The sequence below is a fragment of the Hypanus sabinus genome, unplaced genomic scaffold (assembly GCF_030144855.1).
Source record: "Hypanus sabinus isolate sHypSab1 unplaced genomic scaffold, sHypSab1.hap1 scaffold_107, whole genome shotgun sequence".
Taxonomy (NCBI): domain Eukaryota; kingdom Metazoa; phylum Chordata; class Chondrichthyes; order Myliobatiformes; family Dasyatidae; genus Hypanus; species Hypanus sabinus.
The window spans coordinates 94474-101792 of NW_026779125.1; the positions used below are offsets into that span (position 1 = coordinate 94474).

Consider the following 7319-nt stretch of genomic DNA (forward strand, 5'->3'; position numbering starts at 1 on the left):
CAATTTACTTCCTCATTGTGAAAGCCAAACTACTGATCCTTCCCGAGCATCCTCCCACACGGAAAACTGACAAAGCTTTAGGAAAGTTGAGATTTGTTTATAAATCCAAAGATCCACGATGACACTGGCGATACAAGCGACGTATTGCCGACAGCTCGCAAAATGTCTGGATGTATTTCTGCTGACCCACTGTAGCTGCTCTGTGAAGCCCTTAATTTCCCTTTAAGAAACGTACTGTTGATCTGTCTAAATTACTCAGCAGTTTAACGAGCTGCTGAAAGACCAGGTGGATTTGACTCTCGGGAATGCCGGTGCGGCACCTTTCAGCGATCAGCGAAGGTCAGCCATTACCATTGCCGGAAAAGAGGTCGGTTCGGATGACTTCAAGCCAGACTAAATCGACGGGCGATGAAGGATCGCTTACCTGCAGCTTCTTAGCCAAAGGCCAATTACTTGAAAACAAGATGGATTTTCGTAAGTGCAACGTTGCAGTTTCGGAGGAAAATGAGGGGCTGCTGTCTTCTCTGTTTCATGGAGACATGGCTCAGTTCGGTGGAACAGCCGGAAGGATTCCACCGTTCGGAGAAGATAAGACGGTATTATGGTGCAGGGGGTGGGGAGCGGGGTGGGGGCGGAAGATGGTGGATGTTGAACAGCGTGTTGTTTCATGATAAATTCTTCATGCTCTGCCCATATAGCGGTCTTGCCGCACCCTTGTTCCCCCAATCACAACACCCAATGTTTGAATTCTGTCGGTGCTGTTTACCGAGAGGTTCTCCTCATTGATCCGGACGGCACTTCACATACCGCCAGAGCAGATGTTAATCAAGCATACCATGTACTGAATACCGCGATCGGCAAACAAGGAACTGCCTACCCTGAGGACTTTCCAATAATTGCGGGGGTTTCTATCAGGCTTGTTTAATAAAATCTAAGCTCATTTGTCATCAGCACGTCATCCTCTGTTCAAGGGCCTCCTGCACACACGACCATAGTTAGGGCACGATCAGGAAAGCCTACCATTCCACCCCCGGACCATATTTCAGGCATTCTGAACGTTTGATTTTATTTCTCCTACCTCCATCCAGGCGGAGGGTGAGGAACAAGACATCAGATGTATCGGCAACACTGTCGCGGGAATCGGAGGGCCGACTACTGAATTGTTTCGAGGCGACAGGCAGAAACAAAAATGACCCAAAGCTCATAAGAGAATCTAAATGTCACCATCTTTATCAAGACACTGCAGAGCGAGTGTTTCTGACTGATTCATTCAGAGTCCAGAGTGTCCCTTAACCAGAAGCGCCGGGTGAACAAAAGATATGCAAAGTGCTGAGCAGTAGTTACATGACCATATTTATCACATTTATTCATGATGATGATTATTATTTATCGATCGGTTTTGTTTCGTATTTTTTCTGATCTGTTAGTATCTATTGCAGTGTGCAACGCATCATCAGTTTCCCTGGTGGTCTAGTGGTTAGGATTCGGCGCTTTCACCGCCGCGGCCCGGGTTCGATTCCCGGTCAGGGAATATTAAGATATTGCCTGCTGTAATTTAATCAGACAACATACTGCATTGATCCCGAGGGAAATTGAGTTTCGTTACTGTCGCTCCAACCAAGAACAGTGTAGAAATATAGCAATATAAAACCATTAATAATTAAGCCATAATAGTAAATTATGTCAAGTGGAAATTAGTCCAGGACCAGCCCTTTGGCTCAGAGTGTCCGAGAGAGGAGTTTGTTGACCGCAGGCAGGAATGACTTCCTGTGACGCTCAGTGTTACATCTCGGTGGAATGAGTCTCTGGCTGAATGTTCTCCTGTGCCGAACCAGTACATCATTGAGCGGATGGGAGTCATTTTCCAAGATGACGTGCAAGTTGGACAGCATCCTCTTTTCAGACACCACCGTTAAAGAGTCCAGTTCCACCACCACAACTTCACTGGCCTTACGAATGAGTTTGTTGATTCTGTTGGTGTCTGCTACCCTCAGCCTGCTGCCCCAGCACACAACAGCAAACATCATAGCACTGGCCACCACAGACTCGTAGAACATCCTCAGCATCGTCCCGCAGATGTTAAAGGACTTCAGTATCCTAAGAAAACAGAGACGGCTCTGACTCTTCTTGTAGACAGTCTTATTGTTCATTGACCAGTCCAGTTTATTGTCAAATCGTATGCCCAGGTATTTGTAATCCTCCGTCCTCCACCATGTCATTCGGCACGGACTACGAGGGCCGAGATGGCCTGTTTCCGTGCTGTGATTGTTATATGGTTATATATGTCCACGCTGACCCCTTGGATGGAAACAGGGGTAATCGTTAGCTTTCTTAGCCCTTCTCAGGTCCACCACCAGCTCCTTAGGTTTTTTTCACATTAAGCTGCACATTATTCTGCTCACACCATGTAACAAATTTTCCCACTGTAGCCCTGTACTCAGCCTCATCTCCCTTGCTGATGCATCACACTATGGCAGAGTCATCAGAAAACTTCTGAAGATGGCAAGATGTGTGCAGTAGTTGAAGTCTGAGGTGTAGATGTTGAAGAGAAAGGGAGACAGGACAGTCCCCTGTGGATCCCCAGTGCTGCTGACCACTCTGTCTGACACACAGTGTTGCAAGCCCACGTACTGTGGTCTGCCAGTCAGGTAATCAATAATCAATGACACCAGGGAAACATCCAGCTGCATCACTGTCAGCTTCTCACCCAGCCGAGCTGGGCGGATGGTGTTCAACGCACTGGAGAAGTAAAAGTCTATGACGCTCACAGTGCTCGCCGGCTTGTCCGGGTGGGTGTAGACGCGGTTCAGCAGGTAGACGATGGCATTCTAAACTCCTAGTCGGGGCTGATAGGCAAAGTGGAGGGAGTCTAAGTGTGGCCTAACCATAAGACGGAGCTGCTCTAGAACAAGTCTCTCCAGGGTCTTCATGATGTGGGAGGTCAATGCCACCAGTCTGTAGTCATTGAAGTCACTGGAGCTTCGGTACAGGAACAAGGCAGGACGTCTTCCACAGCACAGGAACCCTCTGGAGACTCAGGCTCAGGTTGAAGACATGGTGAAGTACTCCACATAGCTGGGGGGGGGGCAGGTTTTGAGCGCCCTGGGGCTGACACCATCCGGGCCTGCAGCCTTGCTTTGGTGGAGACGTCTCAGCTGTCTTCTGACCTGTTCAGCTGTGAAGCCCACCGTGGTGGTTTCAGGTGTGAGAGGGGTGTAGTCACGAGAGCAAAGTGGGGGGCTGTGAGGAGTTGTAGGGCAGAGTGCAGTATGTGTTGGTAGGGGGCCGACAACAGATGACGCATGAAACAGCTTTACTTCTATCTTTGATATCCCTTCCTGTAGCGCTTCAGGGTTTGGGGGTTCCTTTCAAGACCCTCACCTGGAGTTACACGCTCACTTTGGTTATATGCGGGAATGGGAGCCACTGTCAGGGGGTCACCACCGGCCGCATTTTGATATCCCTGGAAGACGAGCACGCCTTCAGGGATTCGGGATTTCCCGGCTCTGGGGACGTGACCTTGCCCCGGAGCATCGTGAGTATCGGGTTGGCTGCCGGGTGTTGTGACGAAGTGCTGCGGGTTTTTGGTGCCGACACTCTGGGCGCAGATCTCGAGAAGAATCGAGTCAACGGACTTATAACCTCAGTGAGACTTTTTTTCCTCTCTCCCATGTCGCTGTGAAACGGATACAGCTCTTTTTCCATTATTAGTGAAAGAGAGAGCCTGCGGTATGTCGAATACCGGGTGAACGGGTAATCCTTGGTTCACTGCAAGTCTGTGTCTTTACTGATGCTTTGCTGCGCGCCAGAGTGTTCTGTGGGGGTGGGGGCTGTTGGTATCCCTTGCTGTTGGGGTATGGGGGTTCTTTGCTTTGCTGTTGCTTGTGTGTGGGAGGGGGTGCTGGGGTGGGGGCTTTGGGGGCTCCGACGTTTTAACTATCATCATTGTTTGGGCCTCTCCTCTGTTTTCGTGGATGCTTGTGAAGAAAGAATTTCAGGATGTGTATTGTATACATTTCTCCGAAATTAATCACAGATATTGAAAGTGCATACCTTTTGCCCATTCAGAAACGCTCCTCTGCGCAATTCTGTCACACATTTGTCAGTTTGAGTTTCTGTCTTCCCTTTTATGAAGTTTGGGCTCAACAAGATCTGAACGTCTTGATCTTGTTTCCACACTTTTATGCATTGAGGTAGTGCTACGTGATTGGCTGATTCGATATTTGTATTAACGAACCGGTGTACAGGCAGCGGTTGTGTGTATTTTAGAGAGAGGTAGATTTCTGGGTGATGGGCGAAAGGCAGGTCGTGTCACTGTGGTCACCGGCAGGACGGGAGACATGTGCGCAGGAACGGCAGACTCGGTCATGGTGAACGGAGGCAATGGCTCAACGCAGGATTGAGGGAACGGCAAAGTTCCCGTAGAGACGGAAACAAGTGGCTGGACGTGGAAATACTGAGAGAGCATCGGAGTCATCACTGAGCGGCAACGCGAGGCAAATCATTCCACTGGAACAAAGCGAGAGTCCCCATCAAATAATCATAGAATCTGTGTCTTTCTGCACTCCTTGCGCCTCTCTCTCCCTCTGTCTCTCCTTTCCTCTCCCTTTCCCCTCTCTCTCTCTCCCTCTCTCTCCCTCCCTCCTTCCCTCTCTCTCTCGCCCTCTCCCTCCTTCACTCCACTTTCTCTCTCTCTCTCTCTCTCTCTCTCTCTCTCTCTCTCCCACTCCCTCCCTCACTCTCTGTGACAGTGCTGTGAAGAACGATGTGTTACCGAGAACAGTTTAAAGGCCGATGCATTACTGTTGAGAAAAAAGGGAGCCATGGGATTAATTTCGGGGTCGACATAGTGCTGTGGAGAAAGAGCTGGCAATTGGAACAGTTTAGGGTCAAACAGTTTAGGGAGAGAAACAGGGGCAGATACAGTAATGTGGAGAGAAATGGGGCAGTGGGATTATTTTATGGGCTTTTACAGTGATTTGCAGAGAAATGGGGGAGTGGTATTTGTGCAGTGGCAAACAGTGGTTATTTTATCGTCTGATCCAGTACTGTGGAGACAGAGAGAGGCAGTGGGATCGGTTTCGGGGCTGATGCAGCACTGTGTAGAAAGAGGGGACTGCCGGATTAGATTAGGGGTTGATATAGTGCTTCGGTGAAAGAGCGATCAGTGTTACGAGTTTAAGGGCCAATGCAGTGTGATACAGAGCGGTGGAAATTATACATAGACAAATACAATTTCTTATCTGACACCCCCTTACATTCCTGAGCTTGGTGGACATTACGGGTTGATACTGAAAGACTACCCAAGATTTCTAACTGTGAGTAAGTCACTTAAGATACTGGTGAGGTTTGTGGATATGGAAGTGTTCATTTATCATCATAAATAGATATACTTTCGGCAGAGACCCTCCAACTTAAACTACGTCAAGAGATTATAATCCTGGTGAAAATGTTACCAATAGGTGATTCAATACAAGACCACAAGCTACACTGTAACAATTCAATTTGTTGTGTCTGACAAACGGTTCCTCTAAAGGAACAGATTTACAGTGGAATCTCTTTGCAATTGATGAGACAAATTTGAAGGTTCAGTCACTTTTTTCGGTTCCAGCAAATCCACACAGATGGTCAAAACGTTTCTGAGAACTGAGATCTCAGAAGCCCAAGATTACTGTAGAGGGGGTTGACACACGGACAGTCAGGGAATGTAGGGGGACTGACCAAGTGTTGGTAGGAAGGTTCCGTTTTATATTACGTCATGGTTAGCACAGTGAATGTGGGCCGAAGGGTCTGTTCCTGTTCTTTACCTTTCTCTGTTCTATGTAGGACAAACAGAATGCAGAAGTTTATTATATCAGAGTAAACATTTGTCACAGTGGTGATGAACGTAAACATATTAAAGACCCAGGACAAAGTCTGGTACACTTTACTCGAACAAGCTGAGTGTGGTTTCTCTTATCGGGAGAGAGAGATGAGGTTACAGTGAGATAAGCTGTGATTACAACAGGTGGAGAATCAGAGTGGAGAGGCCGCTTCACTCTCTGTTTGTCTGCTCAGCCGATGGACAAGAGTCGCACTGACACAAGGAGAGGTGGAGAGTTGGGTCTGATGGAGTTTGAAACAATATCCCCTTTGCTGCAGGAATGCAATTCGCAATTGACAACCCTTAGTCACATCACAATTTCCATTGATTTCATAATAAATTCACTCAGTAAATCACGATTTTGCAGACCGTGATTACACTTGGCTGACGTAATCAATTTGTAAATGATTTTGAAAACGTTTATTTTTAAATCTGTTGAAACCTGTCCCCGTGGAGTCGGTAAATATTATTGAAACCGCAGGTATGTGCAGCCTTGAGATTTCATTCCTGGAGATCGCCTGTAGCTCACGGGGACAGATCACTGACCAGAGAAAATGCCTGCGTTGTTTGTTAGTTACCTCCGTGTGGACAAAATACTGAACGTGTTCGTTGTCGTCATTGGAGTTCCTGGTGAGTGAGCACAGATATTCGTGTCCGGCAGTTCTGTCTGTTAACCGGTATGAGCTGTTTGGGGTCATTTTACAAGCTTCTCGCTGATGTTCGTGGCAGTAATATCCGTCAGTGATATCGATCCTGTCTGTTCAATATTTTAATTTTTCATGTTTGATGACAAACGGAACGAAACCCCTGCCTCTCCTCTAACTTACGGGACCGACTCGAACGTTGTTCTTGCATTTGATGGAATTGTGTTCATAGTGGTCCTAATGCTGGGGACAGGCAGCTCTCCGGGAATGTGAGACTAGGAATGTTATACATTGTGGTGTTGACTGTTTATGAGTTATTGACCGGAGTGACTGTCCTGAGTCGTCCCAGTGTTGGGAGCTTGGTGTCATTTTACAAGCTTCCCGCTTGATGCTCGTGACAGTAATATCCGAGAGTGATATCGATCCTGACTCTTCAATATTCTGATTAAATAACAAACTGAACTAAACCCCTGTCTCTCTTCTAACTCACAGGATTGACTGGAACGTTGCTCTTGCATTTGATGGAATTTTGTTCAGAGTGGTACCAATGCTGGGGACAGGCGGCTCTCCGGGAATGTGAGACTAGGAATGTTATACACTGCGGTGTTGACTGTTTATGAGTTATTGACCGGAGTGTATACTTGGTCCTTTAATGACATCCTCTCCAGAGTTGTTCCAGTTTTGGGAGCCGGTTATCCTCCTGGAAGGTGTGACTGGGAATTTTCAATGGTACTTGTCCATGTTATCCCAGAGTTGAGAGCCGGATATCCCCCGGGAAGGTGTGCCTGGGAAGTTCTAATGGCACGTTTTCT

General features: G+C 47.5%; 1 non-coding gene across 1 annotated transcript; it reads left to right on the forward strand.

The window, feature by feature from the left end:
• Positions 1–1459: 1459 nt before the first annotated feature.
• Positions 1460–1531, forward strand: trnae-uuc (transfer RNA glutamic acid (anticodon UUC)). Its single transcript has one exon. It is a non-coding gene; the product is annotated as a tRNA-Glu (tRNA).
• The last annotated feature ends 5788 nt before the right edge of the window (positions 1532–7319 follow it).